General features: G+C 46.1%; 1 protein-coding gene across 3 annotated transcripts in view; it reads right to left on the minus strand.

Moving 5' to 3' along the window:
- The window catches only part of AZIN1 (antizyme inhibitor 1), a 281,655-nt gene that overhangs the window by 248,961 nt on the left and 6,207 nt on the right, over positions 1 to 26,487 (minus strand). For all 3 annotated transcript variants that reach the window (XM_030217535.1, XM_030217541.1, XM_030217551.1), the window contains exon 2: positions 14,191 to 14,331. The gene's annotated coding sequence lies outside the window, so the exon portion shown is untranslated. The remainder of the gene's footprint in view (positions 1 to 14,190; positions 14,332 to 26,487) is intronic.

Consider the following 26,487-nt stretch of genomic DNA (forward strand, 5'->3'; position numbering starts at 1 on the left):
AGACACTATCTCCGGCAATATTTTGTTGAAACAAAACTTGGCCATCTTGTACAACTTTTTGCGCTCTATTAAACAAAATAAAAAAAATCTTAATGAGCGATTTCCATGAAGAAAAACTTGGAGCAAACTTGGTCCGAAAAGTTTGCGGCACGAAAAAATTGTAAAGTTTGGCTTTTTATATCTCTGGAATTAAAGGTGTGATAAAAGTGAAACTTTGCACACAACAACTTAACACAAGGTTTTCGAATATAAAATTCCATTCTCCTAATATTTTCCATTAGTTCACAAATTGAGTGTAAAGGGAAAATTAGGTTCTTACCGTGATAATTTTCTTTCCTTTAGTCATACCAGATGCAGCCATTACAGATGGGTTGTGTCCATCAACCAGCAGAGGGAGATAGAGAGCACACTTTTTTCAGTGCCTCATACCAGCTTGCTCCACTGCCTCTCTTCAGTATTTGAAGCTTACAAAGCAGTATGGCAAACCGCAATGGGAATAACATCAGCTTTCCTCACAGCGAACGATGGCCCCTACATCAAAGGGCATTAACTCAGAATGGAGGGAATGAAACATCTTCCCGGAAGGCATAAACTCATCCTCCAAAACATGAAACTGGAGGGAATTAAGTCATCCTCCTTTAATTGAACAAGAATCCTGAAGACTGTTTTCCAACTTTCTCCCAAGGACGGAATCTCCAGGAAATACAAACAGAACCTGAAATAGATTTACAGCAGACAGCATCAGACAGGGAGGGATCATGGCTGCATCTGCTATGACTAAAAGAAAAAAAATTATCACGGTAAGAACATAATTTTCCCTTCCTTGTCATCAAGCAGATGCAGCCATTACAGATGGGATGTATCAAAGCAATCCCTAGATAGGGTGGGAACAAGCCACACCACGCGCCAGCACTTGCGCTCCAAAATGTGCGTCCCTCCTGGCAACCACATCCAGCCTGTAATGGGCAAAAGAGAGCTTAGAAGCCCATGTTGCTGCACTACAAATCTCTTGAAGAGAGTGCTTCAGTTTCAACCCAAGAAGAGGAAATTCCTGTAGTGGAATGCGCCTTAAAGGCATCAGGCGGAGGCCGGCCGGCAAGCAAATAAGCTGAAAAGATAGATTCTTTAAGCCAGCGGGCAATAGTGGCTTTAGACACTGGAGACCCTCTGCGAGGACCTGATAGCAAAACAAACAGATGATCAGAGGTCCTGAAAGAGTTAGTAACTCGCAGATACTACAGCAGAGTCCTGCGCACATCCAACAGGTGCAATTGCCCAAAAGATTCTGGAAACTCCTCCTCGACAAAGGAGGGCAAGAAAATAGGTTGGTTTAGGTGAAACGCTGAAACCACCTTAGGCAAGAAAGAAGGCACGGTCCGAACCGTGACCCCAGACTCTGAAAACTGCCAAAAAGGGTCTCTACAGGACAGCACCTGGAGCTCTGACACCCGTCTCGCCGAAGTAATGGCCACTAACAAGACGGCCTTCAGTGTCAAATCTTTCTCTGAAGCACGCCGAAGCGGTTCAAAGGGAGCACCCTGAAGGGCCTTCAGCACTAGCCCCAGGTTCCAAGCTGGACAAGGTGCACGCATGGGAGGACGGAGACGAAGCACCCTCTAAGAAACCGTGCCACATCCGGATGAGCAGCTAAAGACACGCCTTCAACCTTGCCACGCAGGGAGGCCAACGCTGCCACTTGCACCCGCAGGGAATTATAGGCCAAGCCTTTTTGTACACCATCCTGCAAAAAGTCCAGAATCGGTGAGACAGGAGCCCGCAGGGGTGTGATCTCTCTGGAAGCACACCAAACTTCAAACTGGCGCCAAATCCTGGCATAAGCCACGGAAGTGGCGCTTGCAGGCTTGCAGGAGAGTGGTAATTACATTATTGGAATAGCCTCTGCCTCTCAATTGCGCCCTCTCAATCGCCAGGCCATAAGAGCAAATCGGCCGGCGTCCTCCATGGTCACCGGACCCTGTGACAACAGGTTGGGAACCAGAGGTAACTGAAGGGGATCCTCTACGAGCATCTGTCAGAGGTCCGCATACCAAGACCTCCTGGGCCAATCTGGGGTGACAAGAACCACTTCTCCTGGATGCAGCCGAATCTGCAGGAGCACTCGCCCTATCAAGGGCCACGGAGGGAACACACAGTAGGCCCGGAGGCCAGGGTTGAGCCAAGGCATCCAACCCCGCCGCACGAGGATCTCTTCATCTGCTGAAGAAGCACGGGACTTTGGCATTGGTGATGGTCGCCATTAGATCCAACACTGACTTGCCCCACTTGGCACATATCTGCAGGAACACTTCGTCTGCAAGTTCCCACTCCGCTGGATCAATCTGATGCCTGCTTAATCGGCTTGCACATTGCTCTGACCTGCAATGTGAGCTGCCGACAGAAACTGTAGATGCAGCTCGGCCCAGTGGCAAATTTGTTCGGCCTGCGCGGCTAGAGCTCTGCACTGAGTGCCGCCTTGTTGATTTAGGTAGGCCACTGCTGTCGTGTTGTCAGACATCACTCTGACAGCCAATCCTTCCAGGGCCACTTGAAAGGCCAGAAGCGCCTGAAACACCGCTTTCAACTCTAGACGGTTGATGGACCACTCCGACTCCTCGGGTGTCCATAGACCCTGGGCATGCTTCCCCTTGCAATGTGCGCCCCAGCCTTTCAGACTGGCATCTGTCACCACTAGGCACCAATCGGGGAGCGCCAGCAGCATTCCTCGCCGCAGCATGCTGTCTGAGAGCCACCACTCCATGCTGAGTCGGCCCGCAGGGAGCCAAGAGAGTCTGCATTGGTAATCCTGAGATACTGGAGACCATCTTTAGAGTAGAACATACTGTAGAGGTCTCAGGTGCGCTCTCACCCAGGGCACCAGTTCCATTGTGGCCGTCATCGATCCAAGCAGCTGGACAATGTCCCAAGCTCGCGGGCGGGGCATCCTCAGGAGCAGACGGACCTGGTTCTGAAGCTTGCACCGCCTTTGCTCAGGTAGGTACACATACCCCGAGGCTGTGTCGAACCTGGCCCCCAAATATTCTAGAGACTGCGAGGGGGTCAGTGACTTCTGGCCAAATTGACGACCCAGCCCAGAGATTGAAGTACTGAGACCACTCTGGCTGTTACATGCTGACTCTCTGCAGCAGAGTTTGTTCGAATGAGCCAGTCGTCCAGGTACGGGTGAACCCGAATACCCTCTCGCCTTAGAAAGGCAGCTACTACCACCATAACCTTCGAAAAGGTGCGGGGAGCTGTGGCGAGGCCAAAAGGCAAGGCCCGGAACTGGAAATGCTTTCCCATCACCGCAAACCTCAGAAACTTCCGGTGCGGGGGCCAAATTGGAATGTGCAAGTAAGCTTCTTTCAGGTCCAGAGACGTGAGAAACTCTCCTGGCTGTACTGCCGCAATGACGGAGCACAGGGTTTCCATGTGAAAATGCCGCACTCTCAGGGACTTGTTTAATTCTTTTAAGTCCAGAATAGGGCGAAAAGACCCTCCTTTTCGCGGCACCACAAAGTAGATAGAGTAGCGGCCACAGCCGTGTTCGGCGGGAGGTACCAGGGACACGGCCCCTATCTGAATCAGACCTTGTAAAGTCTCCTCTACCGCCGCCCGTTTGGCGGCAGAACTGCATCGGGACTCCACAAACACGTCTCTTACAGGAGCGTCGAATTCTATTCTGTAACTGTCTCTGATCAGGTCCAAGACCCACTGATCTGAGGAAATGTTGGCCCACTCCTCGGCAAAGAAGGAAAGACGTCCTCCGATGACAGGACTCGAGGAGAGGGCCAGCGCACCATCATTGAGAGGGTCGCCCCTGAACTCCAGGCCTTGAGCCAGTGGCTGTGGAACGTTTGTCCGAGCAAAAGGAGTTCCTCTGCTGAAAACGGGCACGAGAAGCGAACCCAGCAGAACGCCCCGGGCGGTACCTTCGAGCTTCACGGAAGCGAGGTCTGTAAGAGGAGTGGACCGCCGCACCCTTAGAGGAAGGCCGAGGCCTATCTTCGGGCAAGCGCTGGGGTTTAGCCTCACCCAGGCCCTTCACAATTTTCTCCAACTCCTCACCAAACAGGAGAAGGCCTTGAAAGGGCAACTTCACCAACCTTTGCTTAGAGGCCATGTCCGCCGCCTAATGCCGTAGCCAAAGAACACGGCGAGTCGCCACTGCTACTGCCATGTGTTTAGCCAAAGCTCTGACAATATCATAAAGGGCGTCAGCAAGAAAGGACAAGGCCGACTCCATCCGCGGAGCCACATCTGAAAAGGGCTCCGCTCCATCACCGGGCTGTTCCACTGCCTGTTGCAACCAAGCCAGGCAGGCTCTAGCAGCATAACAACTGCATGCAGACGCCCGAATAGTGAGACCTGCAATTTCAAATGACCGTTTAAGTGCTGACTCCAGTCTTGAATATCCTTCAGGGCAACACCTCCTTCAACAGGGAGAGTAGTTCTCTTTGTCACAGCTGTGACTAGGGCATCCACTTTAGGCATAGCAAAGCGAGCCATATGCTCCTCACTCAGAGGGTATAATTGCCCCATAGCCCTGGAAACTTTCAAAGGTCCCTCGGGGTCAGCCCACTGAGCCGAAATAAGCTCTTGGATGGAGTCATGCAAAGGAAAGGCTCGAGCAGGCTTTTTGGTACTAGCCATCCTAGGATTCACAGAGGAGGCTGTGCCACTGGCAGGGTCCTCAATAGAGAGAGCCTGCAGGGCATCAGAAATAAGAGCTGGCAGCTCATCAAGGTGGAAAATCCTCACCGCGGAGGGATCGTCCAGATCCTGAGTCACTTCTGCACCAGACTCTGGCTCCTCAGACCCATGAAGGTCTGTCAGAGTCCTCCGAATCCTCACAGCCCGACCACAGGGGGGGGGGGGGGGGGGGGGGGGGGGGGGGGGGGAATGTGTTGGAATGTAATTGTATTTTACATGCATTGCCTGTCACCTATTATTTCTCTGTGATTACTCTGTGACCTCTGATGTGAATTACTTAGAGAGGTCACACTGCTATGCAACTTCCTGTGGGGGTTAGATGCAGTAGATGCAGCACATGCAGCAGATGCAGCACATGGAGCTCATGATCTCTCCTAACCTGAGAGGATCTATGGTGGTGTGAGCATCCATTACCATCTAAGCACATGGAAGGAGCTGATAATACAAATGTATAGTAATATGTATATATAAGCCTGTCTGATTATAATCTAACTACAAACTGTGAGTAAACAGATGTTTTGTTACTTCAACTTTAAAGTGACTCAGCAGTGAATTATTCAGGGGTGAATGAGAGAGAGATGAAGAAAGAAATTAACATTTCTAAAGCTGAAGCTGTGTGTACTAAAATCTGCTAATTATTTACTACAAATAATCCAACAAAAGGGTTATGGGCCCAGGGTCCAGGAATTGAAAAAGAAGAGAAATATTACCAGGCAGAAAAAAAAAGGCCACATTTTTCTCTTAAGTTTTAAAGGAAAGATTCAGTCTGTCTCTCTCTCCCCCCACACAGCAGACAGAAGGCTAAGAAAATGGCTGAGGGAAGAAATTCACCATTGTTCTATTCTCTCAAGGTGCCTAAATTAACTGAGTTTAATTATCAGCAGTGGGAACTAAGATTCATATGTCTCCTTCGAGCAAAAAGATTAAATATATGCTTAGACCAAGACAGAACAGCTGAAAATATGGCTGAATGGGACAATGCAAACTATTATGTGAAGTGCATGCTTTTGGAAGCTCTCTCAGAGAAACAAGCCATATTAGTGGAGGGAAAAGATACACCAAAGGACATTTTATATAAACTGAGAACTATGTATGCAACTACATATGCAAAGCAGCAACCAATTTGGCTGGCAGAGTTGAATGAAACCAAATTAAGGGATAAAAGTAAATGTAATGATCACATTATGCATCTTATGTCTTCATTTCAAAAGCTAGAACTTTCTGGAATTCCCATGTGTGATGCATTGAAAAGAGCATTTCTTTTTACCTCACTATCAAAGAAGTTTGATGTTTTTAGGTCTGTAAATGAGACCATTGAAGGGCAATCTTTTGAACAGACAACATCAAAACTAAGGCAGGAATGCATAATAAATGATTCTGAGGAGATGTGTTCTCAAAGCAAGTCAGAGAGAAATGAAACAAATTTCTTGGCAAAGAACAGAGGAAGGCGGAGCTATGGGAAAACTCCACCCAAGGGCAAGCTGATTTGCTACTCATGTGGAAAGGAGGGACATGTATCTAAATGGTGTAAGGAAACACAAAACACTCCCTCTAGCTCACCTAAGCCAATGGAACTAAAGAATTTTCAAACCAGGAAATGTATGAAGGACAAAGATAAACACAAGGGCTTTCTAATGGCAGAAAAATCTTTGACTATGGTAAATAATAATTCAAATGAAAGTACTTGGATTTTGGATTCAGGGAGCACATGCCATTTAACCAATTGTAAGAATTTCTTTCAGGAAATGTGTCCAGAGGAAGGTATTCTTAAAACTGCAAACGCAGGGACTGCTAAGATCCAAGCAAAAGGTATTGGATTCTTAAAATGCAAAGTGTCTAATGAAGTTAAAGAAATTCCTGTAAGTGATGTCTTGTATATTCCCCAAGCAGTTTGCAATATGCTTAGTGTATCTACATTAGATAAGAAGGGATTTGCGATTCATTTTGAAAACAGTAAGTGCACAATCTCTAAAAATGATGAAGTGTATGCTGAAGCTTTTATGCATAATGATGTTTATAAGCTGAACATTTCAGGTGAAGCCTCACATATGGCGCAAGTAAGGAAGAATGATGGTAAATGTAGTCTGGAAATCTGGCACAGCCGCCTGGGACATCGTGATTCTAAGGTGATCCAGGATCTTTACAGTAAGCAACTGGCCACCGGCATTCAGATAAGTGCAGATGCTGGTAAAATGGAGAAATGCATAGACTGTGTTACTCAAAAAGGTGTGAGACCCTCATTTCCTGCATACACAGGAAATAGGAGTAATAAAGTACTGGACTTAATACACAGTGACTTATGTGGACCGTTTAATATCCCATCATTGGGAAATAACAGATTTGTGCTAATATTCTTGGATGATTTCTCTAGATATTGTGTGGCCTATTTGCTGAAAGAGAAAAGTCAAGTCACAGACATGCTGAAGAAATACGTAGCCATGGTGAGCAATAAATTTGAAAGAAAACCAAAGGTTCTTCAGACCGACAATGGTGGTGAGTTCACTTCACAAAGCATGCGCACATTTCTAGAACAAGAAGGCATTCAACATATCATAACAGTAGCTTATACACCAGAGCAAAATTCTGTTGCAGAGAGAAAATTTAGGTCACTTGTGGAAATGACCAGATGTATGCTGTCAGATAGCAATCTCCCTAAAAGACTATGGGGGGAAGCCATTCTCACAGCAGTGTACCTACAAAACAGAATGCCAACTAAAGGCGCTGAGCGCACACCACATGAGACATGGCATGGTAGGAAGCCAAACCTGTCACACATAAGAACATTTGGAAGTACAGCATATGCTCATGTACCAAAGCAAAGAAGGCATAAGCTGGATTCCACAACAGAAAGGGGCATTTTAGTTGGCTATGCTCCAGGACACAAAGGATATAGAATTTTGAATCTGAAAACTGGCATTGTTGGCATAAGACATGTTACATATTTTGATGAAAACAAAAGGATTGATAAAGGCTGGATTATCCCAGATGAGCCTTATCATCCAGAATATGAAACTAGAACCATAATAGACATGCCAGTGTATATAAATGCCATACCAAGGCAGATGTCTGAAAGCAACTCATCTGTATCTAACGAGGAACAGGCAGAGGAAACAGACACAGAAATGATCATTGAAGAAGACAGTACAGTTGGAGAAGGGGAATCAATTGGAGAAGAACTCTCAGATTTAGAGGATGCGGAAAGGTCAGACCAACCTGTTGTCAGACGCTCATCCAGGGAAAACAAAGGTGTTCCACCCCCAAGACTGTCTTACCTAACAAAGTCAGCAGAAGCTCAAGAGCCCTTAACATGGGATGAGATTGAGAAAATGCCAGCAGAAGAAGCTGCTGAATGGCATAAAGCTGCACAAGAAGAAATTGATGCATTGGATAAAAATAATACTTGGATTCTTACAAAATTACCTCCTGGCAAGAAAGCTATAGGATGCAAATGGGTATTCAAGTTAAAAAGGAATGCACAAGGAAAAGTGGAAAGGTATAAAGCCAGATTAGTGGCAAAGGGATATCTTCAAAAATATGGAGAAGATTTTGATGAAGTGTTTGCACCTGTAGTGAAACACACGACAATTAGAACACTTCTGAGCATTGCAGTCTCAAAAGGCATGCAAGTCAAACACATTGATGTGAAAACAGCATTTCTTCACGGAGATATAACTGAAGACTTGTACATGGAACAGCCAACAGGTTTCATAAATACAAAACAAAGACAGCTAGTGTGTAAATTAAACAAAGGTCTTTATGGATTAAAGCAAAGTGCAAAATGTTGGAATGATAAATTGGATGAAATATTGACAAATTTAGGATTTAAGCAAGGTGAAGCAGATAAATGTTTGTACACTAGGTGCACAAATGGACAATATGCATACATTTTAGCTTTTGTTGATGATCTGCTCATTGCAAGCAAAAGTGAGCAAGAGTACAAGGACATTGTAAAGTGTTTAAACCAGAATGTTGAGATAAAAGAACTTGGTAATGTGTCATACTATCTTGGTATAGAAATTGAGAAACAAAATGATGGTTCTTATCTTCTAAGCCAGAAGCAGAAAATAAATGAGCTTATTGAAAGTTTAGGTATGCAAGATGCCCAAGTTGTAAGCACTCCCATGATCACTGATTTTCTGAAGGATGAAATAGTAAGAGAACCTTTACCAGATAACATCCAATATAGATCAGCCATAGGTAAGCTTTTATATCTAGCTACCACATACAGGGCTGATATAGCAAATGCAGTAGGAATTTTGAGCAGAAGGGTCAGCTCACCTACCAAATCAGATTGGACTGCAGTTAAAAGGATGGTAAGGTATTTAAAGGGTACCATTGATTGTAAATTAAAGATTTCAGCCAATAGTAATCCAAAACTAATATGTTACTGTGATTCAGATTGGGCAGGGGATCATTCTAATTATAAATCCACAAGTGGATATGTGTTTATGTATGGAAATGTACAAATTTCATGGGCCAGTCATAAACAAAGTATTGTGAGTTTGTCTTCTACAGAAGCTGAATACGTGGCCGTATCGGAAGCGTGCAGAGAACTGATGTGGATTGAAAAACTTTTGCTGGATTTCGGAATAGCTGAACAGAGACCAATCCAGATAATGGAAGATAATCAGAGCTGCATCCGACTGTCACAGAATGACAAGGTTCAGTTACGCACCAAGCACATCGCAACGAAATACCACAACGTGCGAGAGTTGGCGAAAGAAGGGGTCATCAGTCTACACTATTGTCACACCAGTGAGATGACAGCTGACATCATGACCAAACCGTTACCCAGAGAACATTTTGTGAATCTGCGTATAAAGCTTGGACTTTGTATGAATAAATAATTGCATGACAGTTATGCATGAGAAGGGGTTTGTTGGAATGTAATTGTATTTTACATGCATTGCCTGTCACCTATTATTTCTCTGTGATTACTCTGTGACCTCTGATGTGAATTACTTAGAGAGGTCACACTGCTATGCAACTTCCTGTGGGGGTTAGATGCAGTAGATGCAGCACATGCAGCACATGGAGCTCATGATCTCTCCTAACCTGAGAGGATCTATGGTGGTGTGAGCATCCATTACCATCTAAGCACATGGAAGGAGCTGATAATACAAATGTATAGTAATATATATATATAAGCCTGTCTGATTATAATCTAACTACAAACTGTGAGTAAACAGATGTTTTGTTACTTCAACTTTAAAGTGACTCAGCAGTGAATTATTCAGGGGTGAATGAGAGAGAGATGAAGAAAGAAATTAACATTTCTAAAGCTGAAGCTGTGTGTACTAAAATCTGCTAATTATTTACTACAAATAATCCAACAGAATGGAGGTGCAGCACTCTCTGAAGGGGAATGAGCCCTTCTGTGCTTCATATTCTGCCAATTATCAGGGAATAACGCCTCAGAGGGCATACCCAGGCTTGAATCCACCAGGGGGGCATTAAAAGAGGCCCATGCCGGGCTTTGTGGGAGAGCTCTTTTAAGCATGTATGCTTTATGCATCAATAAGACAAAATCAGGGGAGAAAAACTCGCCCTGGGCACCCGGATCTCTGCCGGGGCTAGTAGCTCCCATATCAGCCTCACTCCGAGGCCTCCCCCCGGGCTCAGGACTCTCCGTCTCAGCGGAGGTCGCGCCATGTGGTAAATTCAAAATGGCGCCCGCTGCCAGCTCAGAGCGCGAAGAATCGTCGCTCGCCATGCTCGGGCCGGCTCTAACGTCTGTACAGCACGATTTACAGAGCCCCGCTGCTGATCTGCGCTTGCCACACTTGGAACAGCGCTTTACTGTCTCCGCAGCCATCGCCGAAAACGGCGGTAAAATTCAAAATCGCCCCGATCGCGGGCCCACCCCGGAGTCAGAAAACACTCTTACCTCACTGGACCGAGTATCACAGCTCCGGTCCCACAGAAAAAGGCAAGGAAAAACCTCTGTTCCAGCGCTTTTTTTTTTTTTTTAAAGCTGTGAGGAAAGCAGAGGTAAGTAGAGCTCCTGAGGCTCAGGTGAGTGGGAAAGGCAGGGAAAGGGCGAACCTATGTGCCTGCATCCACTGTTGGTGGGGAAGGACAGGGAAAGCTAAGCAATGTGTCCACATCCACGGAGGTATGGATAAGGCAGGGAAAGGGCGAACCTATGTGCCTTTAAAGTGAAGTTGCTATAGCCTCCAACACCCCTGCTAACAACTGGCAAAAGCACAGGAGCAACCTCCAGGCAGATTTTAGATGGAGCTCGAAGAAGCTGCAGCCACTCTGCTAGGGGAGATAGAGAATACTGAAGAGAGGCAGTGGAGCAAGCTGGTATGAGGCACTGAAAAAAGTGTGCTCTCTATCTCCCTCTGCTGGTTGATGGACACAACCCACCTGTAATGGCTGCATCTGCTTAATGACAAGGAAGTTGATTTTTGCAAAAACGCCAAAAATAGGGTATATTTAGCCCACTTTTACAAAAAAAAGACCTTCTGGAAACTCTTTTTAATCATTTTCATTAGAAAGAGCATGTTTCAAACCCCTTAAAAAAGTAGGGTTGGTTTTTCATCGCTGGCATATAAGGCCCTAGAAATAGGGACAAAATTGAGGACGTTGCTATCGCAACATCACATGCATTCTTTTATTTTTGTTTTATACAGACATTAGTACCTAAATTGCGTTGGAAGATTTCCGGACCTCAGGGCTGCCGTGAGCGTCACCCATCAGTGAGAACAAGCAGCCTGTTTGTCCTTGGAGAAAAAACTTTACCAATGTTCATTGGGGACATGTATGAATGTTCACAGAAACTTTCATCGAAATCCGTGATGGTCGAGCAGGGCACTTCTCTGAAATCAGACCACTTGACATGGAATGACCCAGTAGGTCAATGCTCTCTTTAAATCCAAGGTGTGCTAGCTGCTTTCACCAGTATTGGCATGAGGTCAGGGAAAGAATGTTGGCAAGACAATCAACTAGTTCAGCAGGAACTCCGATACCACTTTTCCAAAGGAACTTAGGGTGCGTGCGGAGCACTACTCTATTGTGATGAAACTTAATATAAGGTGCATCCACCACTAAGACCTGAAGCTCACTGACCCTATGAGCTGAACAGCCACCAAGAAAATGACCTTCCAGGTCAAGTACTTCAGATGGTAGGAATTCAGTGGCTGAAAAGGAGCTTTCATCAGCTGGGTGAGAATGACGTTGAGATCCCATGACACGGGTGGAGGTTTGGCAGGGGGCTTTGACAAAAGCAAACCTTATAAGAAGCAAACAACTAGAGGCTATCCAGAGATAGGTTTACTCTCTACATGATAAGAACTGTATTAAGGTGAACCCTTACGGAGATGGTCTCGAGACCAGACTCGGAAAGGTGTAAGAGGTATTCAAGCTGGGTCTGTGTAGGGCAGGAAACAGGATCTAGGGCCATGTAATCACACCAGACAGCAAACCTCCTCCATTTGAAAGAATAGCACCTCTTAGTGGAGTCTTTCCCTTAAGCCAGCAATAACCTGGAGGCACCCTCCGAAAGACCCAAGGAAACACCTTAGGATCCTCCAAGTCCTGTGGCAAACAGGCACCCTCATCTGGATCATCCATCCACGAGGGCCTGCCAGATCCCTCAGACTCCCCACAGCCTGACCGGGGGGGGGGGGGGGGGGGGGGGGGGGGGCCACACTACTCTCAGATGGGAAATTTATCCATCTACATTTAGCGTCAGTCCAACGCTTGGGGGAAGCAGCCAACACTGGGCTATCAAAACCTGGAGGGAATCCAGTCTGCATCGAAGTGTCAGACACCTCAAGCAGAGCTCTAAAATAAAGGCCTTATGCATCAGCAGCACAAATTCAGAGGAGAAAAACTCACCCTGGCTCTCCGCCCCCGAATTAGAAGCGGAAGAAGGAGCTCCTCTAGCAGCCTCAGAACGAGGCGTCCCCCTGCACTCAAGACACTTCCAGCACCGCAAGGGTCGAGTCATGCGGCACTTCCAAAATGGCGCCTGCTGCCAGCTCCATCGAGCGGGAAGAATCACCGTTCACTATGCCCGTACTAGTATGAGCGTCTAACGAGCACGAACTGCAAAGCCCCGCTGCTGACCTGCGTTTACCACAGTGGGAGCAGCATTTAACTCCTTCAGCAGCCATCGCCCGACTGGACGGAAATATAGAAATGGCGGCTTTGCGCCAAATCTTACCCCGCACAGAACGCTGTCCGCGGGAACCTCCCCGGAGGAGCTGGGCACCACTCTCACCTCAGAAGACCGAGTCAACGAGCTCCGGTCAACCTGCACAGAACCAGAATCTCTGAATAGCTGCGCTGTAAAAGCATGCCCCCCTTTTTTTTTTCACACTGTGAGGAAAGTTGGAGGCAGGCTGCAACAGAGGGACTCCGGGAGGATGGGGGTATGGGGTAAGGCAGGGACAGGGAACAAAACTTAGTATGCCTTCAAAGTGGGCACCACCAGCCACAACACCCCCGGCTCTACTGGCAAAGCACAGGAGCCTCCCCAGGCAGAAATCCAGGAGCTGCTAAAGCGACGTGCACACCTGCTGGGAGACAGAGATATACTAAGGCAGGAGGGGCTGGCCATCCAGAGTCACTGTGTCTTTCAGTGTTCTCTATCTCCACATGCTGGTAGGCGGATACAACCCATCAGTTAATGGACTCATCTGCTGTTGATGACAAGGAACTCATTTGTTTTAACTTAATTAAATGGGCTATAAGCCCCTAATGTAGTCCATTGTTTTTCTTATATTTTGTGAAAGAAAGAAAAAAAAAAAAAGAAAGAAGGGAGATGGTGGACATGAACAGAAGGTAGAAGGGAAGAGAGGGGAAATGCACATATCGATGGCAGGGAAAGGAAGAGAAGGGAGGATTTGAAGCCCACAGAAAGAAGGAAAGGGAAGAGCTGGAAACTAGACAGACATGAGAAGGATGCAGAAAAATGGAAGGAAGTTGAATGTGAAAGGTGGATATAGGGCAGGGAGTGAAGAAGAAAGGAGGAGAGAAAAGATAAGTGAATGGACAGGTCTTGGAAACAGTTCAAAACACAAAGACAGGGAAGCAGAACCACAGAGAATAAGAAAATTAGAAACATAAAATCACCAGGCAACAAAGACAAGAAAAATGATTTTATTTTCAGTTTAGTAATTCAAACATGTCAGTTCTGAAAATTTGCTATTTTCTACTGAACAGGAGGAAATGTGAGTGGGGATGTTTTACGCGACTGTGCGATCAAAATTTTTGATTGCGCCCGATCGTGTGATTAAGCATTTTAATTGGTGAACAGCCCTACTTTATAGCAAAGCCATACTATTTATTGTTTTAATCAAGCCTTCTAGTTTTCAGACAGCAACATGAGAAAACTAGGTAGGATTAACTCATGGTTTGATCTAATGTCTAGCCACTTATAGAGTTGTGTCATACTAAGTACAAGCAGTCCAGCCCTTTCCAAATTTGTTTTCCCTCTGATTCAGCAGTATAATTGTTCTAAATACTTACATGGACAAGTTAGGAGATGGAACACTCCTATCATCAGCTAGGTTCCCAAGGTGGCTCAGCGTTGAAGTCGAACTGTTCTCTATAGAGCGCTTCTCCTAGGCCCTCTGGGTAACTGTTGTAAACTGTAACAGAGAGTCCGCCCTGAGGGAAAAAAAACAAAACAATGCTTACCAAAATTTCTTACATCAAAACATTTAAGGTTTAAAAATGTGAATGTCAGCTGCATCGGAACCAACTACTCTGCAGTAATGCAAAAAAATCAAATGATGCAAATATTGTTAAAAAATAAATCAAATAACTATTAGAAAACATCTGAAATAGATCAATGAAATTGACTTAAAACACGAACAAAAAAAATTTTGAAATGTGTAACAAAACAGTCTTTGCCGACTCCGCTGCCATGAGTGCACTTCCCCTAGCAACAAAAAAGGCATCACTCACTACTAGAGAAGCGCCACACCCACACCCAGCGAGGCAGAAGGGAAGCTGCCCAACAGAAGGAAGACAGTGGAGCAGCATCACTGAACGTCCCAACGCTGCCAGACTCTCCATGAAAGTACTGTCTCCAAAATGCTATACGTCTGTTTTTTTTCTTGGATTTTGTTGTAACATAGTAACATAGTAGATGACGGCAGAAAAAGACCTGCATGGTCCATCCAGTCTGCCCAACAAGATAAACTCATATGTGTATACCTTACCTTGATTTGTACGTGCCTTTTTCAGGGCACAGTCCGTACAAGTCTGCCCAGCAGTATTTCCCGCCTCCCAACCACCAGTCCCGCCTCCCATCACTGGCTCTGGCACAGACCGTATAAGTCTGCCCTCCACTATCCTCGCCTCCCAACCACCAACCCCTCTTCCCCCACCTGCTCCGCCATCCAATTTCGGCTAAACTTCTGAGGATCCATTCCTACTGCACAGGATTCCTTTATGCATATCCCAAGCATGTTTGAATTCCGTTACCGTTTTCATCTCCACCACCTCCCACGGGAGGGCATTCCAAGCATCCACCACCCTCTCCGTGAAAAAATACTTCCTGACATCTTTCCTGAGTCTGCCCCCCTTCAATCTCATTTCATGTCCTCTCGTTCTACCGCCTTCCCATCTCCGGAAAAGATTTGTTTGTGGATTAATACCTTTCAAGTATTTGAATGTCTGTATCATATCACCCCTTTTTTGTGTTTTGTTTTGTTTTTTACAGTGAGTAAGGCTACAGCCTAAGAGAGAAGCAGGGAGAAGTGGGTCCACAAGGTGAGGAAGGGACCCTAGGTAGCTGAGTATGCCTCCAAAGTTGATTCTCCGACCAAACACCCCTCCAAGCTCAAATGGCCCAAAGGCTCAGGAGCTGACCCAGGAGACAAATCCAGGAACTGCTAAGATGCCGTCTACCACCTGCTGGAGATAGAGATATACGGTTGAATGAGGAGCTGATCGTATGGTATCACTATCTTCAACTCTGTAATTTCTATCTCCACCTGCTGGTAGATGGACACAACCCACCAGTTCCTAGATTCATCTACTGCTTAGGATAAGGAAACCAGTGATGTCACTAGTAAAAGTCTTTTCTTTTCCTCCACCTGCTGGTAGAAGAGATAACCCATTTGTGCAGAATGGTTGAGCTGATGCTGAGAAAAATGAAGTTTATAATTTGAGAAATGTTATTGCTCAATTGTAATTTTTCACAGCATATAGTCCTCACGTTCAGTGACATCAATGTGCTTTTTTTTTTTTTTAATTCTTGATTGTACATCAGGCTGGTATATCCACAGTGTAGACCAGAGTCAGCACTCCTTTACCCTGCTTTTTAAGAATCTGTATCATGCAAGTGTTCAATCAATTTTATAACTAACTACAAAACATCTCAATGCTACTCATTACTTGTGCACAGTTTGGGTAAACATAAAAAGCTGGTAATTTTCTTTAACCTGTTCTGACAAAGTTTCTATCTCAGAGGATATTGAAGTAGATCTGTATTGATTTAGAAACCTAAACAAGCTAGACTTGAGAGTCTTTCTTAAAATAGCTCTCCGAGCAATCAGCCTATGCTTGCAGCTCCTAGGACTGGGGATGAAATCTCCTGTGGGTCTAGCAGAGGGATGCCAACTGCAAGCTCTGACAATCAATCCCAGAGTGGGTCTTGTTGGTTCACATTCACACAACCAATCTTTAGTTTTCAGTTTCGGCTTCAGTAGAAACCAGGTGATAAGTTTTCTTTCCTTTAGTCACAAGCACATGAATCCAGGAACTGGTGGGTTGTATCCACCTACCAGCAGGTGGAGATAGCACTGAAGAGAAGCAGTGACTCTGGACATCCAACTTCTTGTCACTTCAGTATAGGTCGCATCCCAAACCAGAGGGAAAGGAGAAAAGATACAAGCAAAAAGAGCACCCTCCTCATAACAATGCGGCAACAGCCAAACATACAACCTTAATCTTTAAGGAAACGTGACTCAAGAGAACCAAACGAGTCAAAACAGAAAATTGTAATTCACTGTCTGAGCGTCGATTTCTTCTTCTTTTGGTGTCTGTCTGTACAATCTCAGAAATTAAGGCGTGACACCAGCAAACAAAAAGGGTAGGGATCCTGTATTTATCTGCTGCAACTAAAGGAAAGAAAATTATCAGCTAAGACAACATTTTACCTTCCTTAGCATCAGCAGCAAACAAATCCAGGAAACAGTGGGATGTATCAAAGCAGTCCCTAACAAGGGTGAGAAGCCGCTGCTCCCTGAGTACAGTCGCCCCAAAATGAGCATCCCTCCTCGCCGCTACATCAAACCGGTAATGCTTAAAGGAATGGCGAAGGCCCAAGTAGCTGCCTGCGCTCGAGTCAAATTGGCTCACAAAGCAACTGGAGAAATGGAACCATTCACCAGGTAAGATGAAGAAATGGCCTCCTTAAGCCACAATGTAATCATTTTTTTTTTTGTTACATTTGTACCCCCGCGCTTTCCCACTCATGGCAGGCTCATCGCCTTGGACACCGCGTAACCCCGTCTGGGACCAGACAAAAGCACAAACAGATGGTCCGAGCAACAGAATTCATTAGTCATCTGCAGACACCAGAGCAGAGAACTACGAACATCCAAGAAACACAGCAATGCAAAGTTTTCTGGAAAATCCGCTCTCCGAAAGGAGGGAAGAAAAAGAGGCCGATTCAAATGAAAGGCTGGCACAACCTTGGGCAAAAAGAAAGGAACCGTCCTCAAAGTGACGCCAGATTCTGAGAACTGCAGAAAAGGCTTCAGACACGACAGGGCCTGCAATTCCGAAACTCTGCACGCTGAGGAAATAGCCACCAAAAACACAGTCTTCAAAGTGAGATCTTTATCTGAAGTGGAACACAATGGTTCAAAAGGCGGGCCTTGTAAAGCACTAAGGACCAACTTCAACTTCCAAGAAGGACATGGACACTGAAGTGGAGGACGAAGAAGAGAACCTTTCACAAACGTGCCACATCCAAATGAGCCGTAAGGGAAGCTCCGGCAACACGCCCACGGAAACAAGAGCTACGACTTGCACCCCAAGAGTTATGAGACAACCCCTTCTGCAGACCGTCCAGCAGAAAACCTAAAATCTGGAAAATAGATCCTTTGAAGGGAGACCAAGCACGCTCGACACACCACACCTCAAATGTATGCCACACCCTGAAGTAAGCCATAGCTGTGGAACGTTTCAAAGCACAAAGCAAAATGGCGATCACTTAATTCTCATAGCCTGTCTTCCTCAGGTTAACCCTCTTAAGACCAAAGCGGGAGGCGTCCTCCGTTTGAACCGGGCCTTGATGAAGAAGTTCAGGAATGACTAGGAGCCTCAGAGGAGGCTCCACGACAATTGTACTAGGTCTGCACACCAAGGCCGATGTGCCCATTCTGGAGGTACCAACACCACTAGACCCCGATGATGTCTTATCCGATGCAGCAGACATCCGATTAAGAGGCCAAGGAGGGAAGACAGAGAAGACCAAACGTTGGCCAAGGCTGTAACAGGGCATCTAGGCCCACAGAATCGACTTTTTTTTTCTCTGCTGAAGAACCTGAGCACCTTGGCATTCTGTCTGGTCGCCATCAGATCCATAACCGAAGCACCACACCTCTGACAGATCAGACAAAGACTTGCTCGCAAGTTCCCACTCCGCCAAATCCAGGAGATGATGGCTGAGGAAGTCGGCTTGCACATTGCTCTGACCTACAATGTGAGCTGCTGAGAAGCAGGGAAGATGAATCTCCACCCATTGCAGCAGGCCGGCCACCGCCGAAGTCAAGGCTATGATCTGAGAACCTCCCTGGCGATTGATGTAAGCCACAGTCAAGGTGTTGTCCCAGAGAACTCGAACTGCCTGACCTTCTAGGAGATCCTGAAACATCTTTAGAGCCAACATCACTGCTCTCAATTCCGATTGGTTGATGGACCACTTCGCCTCTGTGTGAGACCACTGCCCCTGAACCACCCCATCCCGAGAGACTGGCATCCGTGACAACTATCACCCAGTGAGGGGATGCCAAAGGCATTCCCTTCTGAAGGTTGGTGGGACAAAGCCATGCTGTCCCTTGCGATCGGAAGCCACACCAGTCAATAATAATCCTGGGACACAGGAGACCAACGAGTCAATAAGGCATGTTGGAGGGGACACATGTGAGCCCTCACCCACGGAACCACTTCCAGAGTTGCTGCCACAGACCCTAGGACCTGCACATAATCCCAAGCTTGAGGATGAGGGGAACGCAACAGGCCATGAACATGGGAACAAAGCTCGAGCCTTCTGCTTTCTGGCAAGATAACCCTTCCCTGAGCTGTATCGAACCCCCAGATATTCCAAAGACTGTGAGGGAACTAGATGGCTTTTGGGAAGATTGACTACCCAGCCGAGGGACTGCAGGAAATCCAGAACTTGAGAGATGGCCGCTTGACTGTCCTGTTCTGAATCCGCGCGGATCAACCAATAGTCGAGATACGGATAAACTTCGATCCCCTCCTTCCAAAAGAAAGCCACAACTACCATAACCTTGGAAAAGGTGTGAGGAGCCGTGGCTAGACCAAAAGGAAGAGCGAAGAACTGAAAGTGACAGCCCAAAACAGCAAACCAAAGGAACCTCTGATGAGGCCAAATGGGAATGTGCAGATACGCCTCTTTCAGATCCAAAGCTGTGATGAACTCCCCGGACTGAACCAACGCTATGAGCGAACAGTTTCCATACGGAAATGACAAACCCGGAGACATTCACCTTCCTGAGGTAGAGAATAGGTCTGACAGAGCCTCCTTTCCGAGAACTACAAAGTAGATTGAATAACGGCCGGTGCGTACCTCAGCCTAAGGTACAGGAACCACCGCCCCAAGACCCAGCAACTTCTAACATGGTTAAAAAGGCCTGCCTTCTGGTCATTGTGGCACGGGATTCAAAAAACACGCCTCCGATGGGCGACGCAAACTAACTTGCAGCCATCTCTTATAAGATCTAGGACCCACTGGTCTGATGTAATCTTGGCCCACTCCTCAAAATAGAGGGTTAAACAACTGCCAATGGAAACAGTGGAAGTGTGGACCTGCACCCCATCAATGGGCTGAACGCCCAGGCGCCCGAGATCTGGCTCCAGTTCCCAAGGTCCGCTTGTCATTCCGAAAGGAAGACTTCTGCTGTAACAGAGTGCTGAAAGGACGAACTATGACCAGGCCGATAATGGCGGACATCATGAAAATGAGGTCTGGAAGAACCTGATTTAGATCTGGTTCTGGGCTTGTCTTCCAGAAGATGTTGGGATTTGGAGTCTCCTAAATCCTTTACTATATTTTCAAGATCTTCACCAAAAAGTAACTTTCCTCTAAAATGAAGCCTCGTAAGACGATGTTTGGAATCCATATCAGTCGACCAGTGATGTAACCAAAGAAGACGTCAAGCTGAAACTGCCACAGCCATGTGCTTAGCAGAGGCTCTGACCAAGTCATAAAAGGAGTCAGCTAGATAAGCGAGAGCCGACTCCATCAGAGAACCAGCAACTCAATAGAAGCCGAATCTTGCTCCAAGCCTTGAAAAAACCAGGAAAGACAAGCTCTGGCAGCATACGAACTACAAATGGAAGCCTGTAAACCCAACGCAGACACTTCAAAAGAACACAAGTAAGGCTTCAAGCCACCTATCTTGCATGCCTTTTAGCATGCCTTCCTCCACCGGGACAGGAATTTTCTTAGTGACAGCCGTCACTAAAGCGTCCACCTTCGGTAAAGCGAAGGTGTCCAGGGTAGTAGCGGCTACTGGATAAAGATGTGCCATAGCTCTACCCATTTTCAAAGTACCCTCAGGGTGAGACCACTGAGTGGAAATTAACTCCTGAATGGACTCATGCATCGGGAAAGCTTTAGCAGGTTTCCGCGTGCTCCCCATCTTAACATTAAAAGAAGCTGCTGATTGATAAGTACGTAAGTATTGCCATACTGGGAAAGACCATTTAATAACGGTCTGTGGACTTTTCCTTTAGGAAGCCGTCCAAACATTTTTAAAACTCTGCTAAGCTAACCGCCTTTACCACATTCTTTGGCAGCAAATTCCAGAGTTGAATTACACGTTGAGTGAAGAAACATTTTCTCCAATTCGTTTTAAATTTACTACATTGTAGCTTTATCGCATGCCCCCTAGTCCTAGTATTTTTGGAAAGCATGAACAGACGCTTCACATCTACCCGTTCAACTCCACTCACTATTTTATAGACTATTTCATATCTCCCCCTCAGCTGCCTTTTCTCCAAGCTGAAGAGCCCTAGCCACTTTAGCCTTTCCTCATAGGGAAGTTGTCCCAACCCCTTTATCATTTTCGTCACCCTTCTCTGCATCTTTTCTAATTCCAGTATATCTTTTTTGAGATGCGGTGACCAGAATTGAACACAATATTCAAGGTACGGTACAAAGGCATTATAACATCCTCATTTTTGTTTTCCATTCCTTTCCTAATAATACCTAACATTCTATTTGCTTTCTTAATCGCAGCAGCACACTGAGCAGAAGGTTTCAACGTATCATCGATACCTAGATCCCTTTCTTGGTCCGTGACTCCTAACGTGGAACCTTGCATGACATAGCTATAATTCGGGTTCCTCTTTCCCACATGCATCACTTTGCACTTGCTCACATTAAATGTCATCTGTCATTTAGACGCCCAGTCTCCCAGTCTCGTTAAGGTCCTCTTGTAATTTTCCACAATCCTCCCGCGATTTAACGACTTTGAATAACTTTGTGTCATCAGCAAATTTAACTACCTCACCAGTTACTCCCATCTCTAAATCATTTATATGTTAAAAAGCAGCAGTCCCAGCACAGACCCTGGGGAACACCACTAACTACCCTTCTCCATTGAGAATACTGACCATTTAACCCTACTCTGTTTTCTATCTTTTAACCAGTTTTTAATCCACAACAGAACACTACCTCCTATCCCATGACTCTCCAAATTCCCCTGGAGCCTTTCATGAGCTACTTTGTCAAACGCCTTCTGAAAATCCAGATACACAATATCAACCGGCTCACCTTTATCCACATGTTTGTTCACCCCTTCAAAGATTTTTTTTTTACTTTTTTAAATTTGCGTTACATTTGTACCCCGTGCTTTCCCACTCATGGCAGGCTCAATGCGGCTTACATGGGGCAATGGAGGGTTAAGTGACTTGCCCAGAGTCACAAGGAGCTGCCTGTGCCTGAAGTGGGAATGTAGTAGATTGGTGAGGCAAGATTTCCCTTCACTAAATCCGTGCTGACTTTGAGGGGCATAATCAAATGGCGCCGGCGAAATACATGGCCGGTGATGTATTTTGGCGGCACCGCAAACAGCTGGCCAGACCCGTATTTTCAAAAAAGATGGCCGGCCATCTTATGTTTCGACAATACGGTTCCAGCCAGCCAAATGCCTTGGATTTGGCCGGGGTTTGAGATGGCCGGCTTCGTTTTTTAGCGATAATGGAAAGTTATGTCGGCCATCTCGAACCCCGGCCAAATCCAAGGCATTTGGCCGTGGGAGGAGCCAGCATTTTTAGTGCACTGGCCCCCCTGACATGCCAGGACACCAACCAGCCACCCTAGGGGTCACTGCAGTGGACTTCAGAAAAGCTCCCATGTGCCTATATAGCTCCCTTACTTTGGGAGCTGAGCCCCCCAACCCCCCCCCCCCCCAAACCCACTACCCACAAATGTACTGCACCCACTAAAATTGCTCCAGGGACCTGCATACAGCCTCTAGTACTTATTGCTGCTGTATAACTTTGGCACACCAGTTCACACCTGAAGACTAATCTCTCTGAAAAAGTCCTTTCTTGAAATAACGATGTTTACTCACAGTTAACTGCAGATCAGAGGTTGTGCCCCACTGGCAAAGAGTCCCCTGGTACTAAAGATTAGCAGTAGGTCAGAGCTGGCACAATGGTGTACAATGCCCTCTTTCAGCACCATGCAAGGTAAGAACTACGTTCTCTAATGTGGGTAACACAGGAAAGGGAACTAAAACTGGCTTACAAAAATGGCCAGTACCGCATGGACTACAACAGGAAACAAAACAGGGCACACTCTGACCTGGTTGGCAGGGGGGAAAAGCACCATGGGAGTAGAGCCCAGTACCCTACACCCAACACAATGCATTAGTAATGTGACTCTGCAGGGCACCTAACAGAAAAGGTGTCACACTCACCCAAGAGCCACATCACAACCAGGGAAAGGCTGTCGGAGGATACAACACATTCTGCTGTCATGGAGGTGGGTACGGCATTTGAGGCTGGCATACAGGCTGGCAAAAAAGGTTTTTAGTTTTATTTTTTTAGTTTGGAAGGGGGTTGTTGACCACTGGGGGAGTATGGGGAGGTCATCCCCGATTCCCTCCAGTGGTCATTTGGTCAGTTGGGGCACATTTTTGAGGCTTGGTCGTGAAAATAAAAGGACCAAGTAAAGCCAGCGAAATACTGCTTAACGCCGCTTTTTTTTCCCCATTATGGGCGAAAGCCGGGCATCTGGTAGCCACGCCCATGCCCCGCCTTCGCTAATCTACTGACACGCCCCCTTGAACTTTTGCCGGCGAAGCGACGGGAAAGCGGCGATGCTGTCAAAAATGCCACTTTCCATTATACCGATTTCGCCGCTTTTCTGAAATCGCTGGCCATCTCCCGATTTATGTCGGGAAATGGCCGGCGATCACTTTCGAAAATAAGCTGGTTTGTCTCATTAATCCATGCTTTTTAATATGATCTGTAATTTTGTTCTTAATAATAGTCTCTACCATTTTGCCCGGCACCGACGTCAGACTCACCGGTCTATAATTTCCCGGATCTCCTCTGGAACCTTTTTTAAAAATCGGCGTTACATTGGCCACCCTCCAGTCTTCCGGTACCACACTCGATTTCAAGGATAAATTACATATTTCTAACAATAGCTCTGCAAGCTCATTTTTCAGTTCTATCAGTACTCTGGGATGAATACTATCCGGTCCAGATTTGCTACTCTTCAGTTTGTAGAACTGCCCCATTGCATCCTCCAGGTTTACAGAGAATTCATTAAGTTTCTCCGACTCGTCAGCTTCGAATACCATTTTCAGCACCGGTATCCCACCCAAATCTTCCTTGGTGAAGACCGAAGCAAAGAATTCATTTAATCTCTCCGCTACGGCTTTGTCTTCCTTGATCGCCCCTTTTACTCCTTGGTTGACTAGCGGTCCCGATTCTTTTGCCGGCTTCCTGCTTTTAATATACCTAAAAACATTTTTACCATGTGTGTTTGCCTCCAACACAATCTTTTTTTCAAAGTCCCTCTTAGCTTTCCTTATCAGCGCTTTGCATTTGACTTGACATTCCTTATGCTGTTTCTTATTATTTTCAGTCGGTTCCTTCTTCCATTTTCTGAAGGATTTTCTTTTAGCTCTAATAGCTTCCTTCACCTCACTTTTTAACCATGCCGGCCTTCCGTCCTCCTTTTTTAATATGCAGAATATATTTGGCCAGGGCTTCCAGGATGGTGTTTTTGAGCAGCATCCACGCCTGATGTAAATTTTTGACCCTCGCAGTAGCTCCTCTAAGTTTTCTTTTCACCGTTCTTCTCATTTTATCATAGTCTCCTTTTTTAAACGCTAACGTATTTGATTTTCTATGTATACTTACTTCAAAGCTAATATCAAATCCGATCATATTATGATCACTGTTATCAAGCGGCCCCAGCACCATTACCTCCCGCACCAGATCATGCGCTCCACTAAGGACTAGTTCTAGAATTTTTCCTTCTCTCGTCGGCTCCTGTACCAGCTGCTCCATAAAGCTGTCCTTGATTTCATCAAGTAATTTTACCTCCCTAGCATATCCCGATGTTACATTTACCCAGTCAATAATGGGGTAATTGAAATCACCCATTATTATTGTGTTGCCCAGTTTGTTTGCGATCTAATTTCCTTTAACATTTCTGCATCCGTCTGTTCATCCTGGCCAGGCAGACAGCAGTACACTCAGGATCAGAGATATTCACAGCCGCCAAAGCTTCAGAAGTGAGATCTGGCAGCTCTTCACGATGAAATATTCGAACCACCGTTGGATCATCTTGCTCTCCAGGCATCTTCAAAATCTTCTAGCTTAGAAGGTCTAGCAGAAGCCCCATATGCCGCCAAAACTGAGAGGGGATGAGAAAGGAGCTAAAGACCCTCCATCTGGAAAGGAAGTTAACCGCCTGCGCTTAGCATTAAGATCTTCCGGAGGCAAAAAAGACCCAAATTCACCTTGACTAGGCTGGATTTCTTTGCCCTCCGATGAGGCTTGAAGAAGGGGGGAGGAACACTTAAGGCAAACCCCACTTAAGCAAATAAGCCTGGTACAAAAGAAAGACAAAATCCGGGGAAAAATCAACGTCAGCATCAGAATTAAAAAAAGATCCTAGACCTCTCCTGCGCTGCCGACCCCCGTGCTCAAAGAACCAGAAAGGCAGGAGAGCTCAGGCGCAGGCTCAACAAGCACTTCAGGCGCCATCACTGTGACACAGGCGGCACCATCCAAAGAGCGGGAAGTCTCCCCTACCGGCTCCACAGGTCCCTCCGAACATGGAATGGCAGTGCTTCGTGCAAAACAGGCGCCAGCTGCAGATCAAGAGTTGCAGCGGGAACATCTTTTAACAACCTCCGCCACCATTCACCCCGCCGGCACCATTCGCACACAGGCCTGTCAGACAAAAAGTTGCACTCACCAGCACTGGAAATCAGTGAAGCAGTGATTGGCTCTCTGGGGGAGCCCAAATGGCACTCCCCCCCTCCCCCCCCAATAACAAATAAGAAGAATAGTCAGCACTTCTAGAGCTTAATTTCTCTCTCTTTTTTTTTTTAATGCCAGCTGTGCGCTGCAGTGCTGTGAGAATCTTTTTTTTTGTAGCCAAAAGGAGGAGCCCACAGAGAGAAGGGAGAAAACATGGTAGGACAGGGACCTGCAAAACAAGTATGTCCTCAAGGTTGGCACCCTTAGCCAGACACCCCCACACTCAACTGGCAAGAAGCCCCCCACGTGAATCCAGGAACTGGCAGGAATCCGTCCACCACCTGTTGGAGATAGAGATATACTGAAGTGACAAGGAGCTGGACGTCCAGGGTCACTGCTTCTCTCCAGTGCTAGCTCCACCTCCTGGTAGGTGGATACAACCCTCCAGTTCCTGGATTCATCTGCTGCTGGTAGCAGTCTGAGTCGGCCGCTAAAGGCTATACTACCGCTCACCATGACAGAACCAGAAAAAATGGTGTTAGAAATTAGGAAAGCTGGCAAACTGGGCAAAAGTATAATTATGGGTGATTTCAATTACCAGAAATTGTCCAACAATTCTATCTTGTAATCAGCGTGTTTGTGGGCAACTGTGGCAGGCAATAATAAAAAAAATGTGGAGAAAAAGAAGACCTCAGAGATATCGGCAACACCTCGTTTTCAAAGGACACGCCTTTTGTATAATGAGGGCACCACTATAATCATAAGTCTTCAAAAAAAACTCCACCAAGTCAAATTCACGATAACTCTGCCACTGTACCCTTACAAGCACCTATAATAGAGACACTATGATGTATTAGAAGTTGCTTCAACTCTTTACTTATCTTGGATGACAATGGTTCCACGGGCTTTTTGTGGTGTCCAACTCTCCTTATGATCTTCTTCTAAGTCCCATAAAGTTTGACTTGGTGGAGTTTTTTTTTTTGAAGACTTATGATTATAGTGGTGCCCTCATTATAGAAAAGGCGTGTCCTTTGAAAACGAGGTGTTGCCGATATCTCTGAGGTCTTTTTCTCTATACATTTTTCATTATTGCCTGCCGCAGTC

Source organism: Microcaecilia unicolor, chromosome 1 (genome assembly GCF_901765095.1).
Source record: "Microcaecilia unicolor chromosome 1, aMicUni1.1, whole genome shotgun sequence".
Classification (NCBI taxonomy): Eukaryota; Metazoa; Chordata; class Amphibia; order Gymnophiona; family Siphonopidae; genus Microcaecilia; species Microcaecilia unicolor.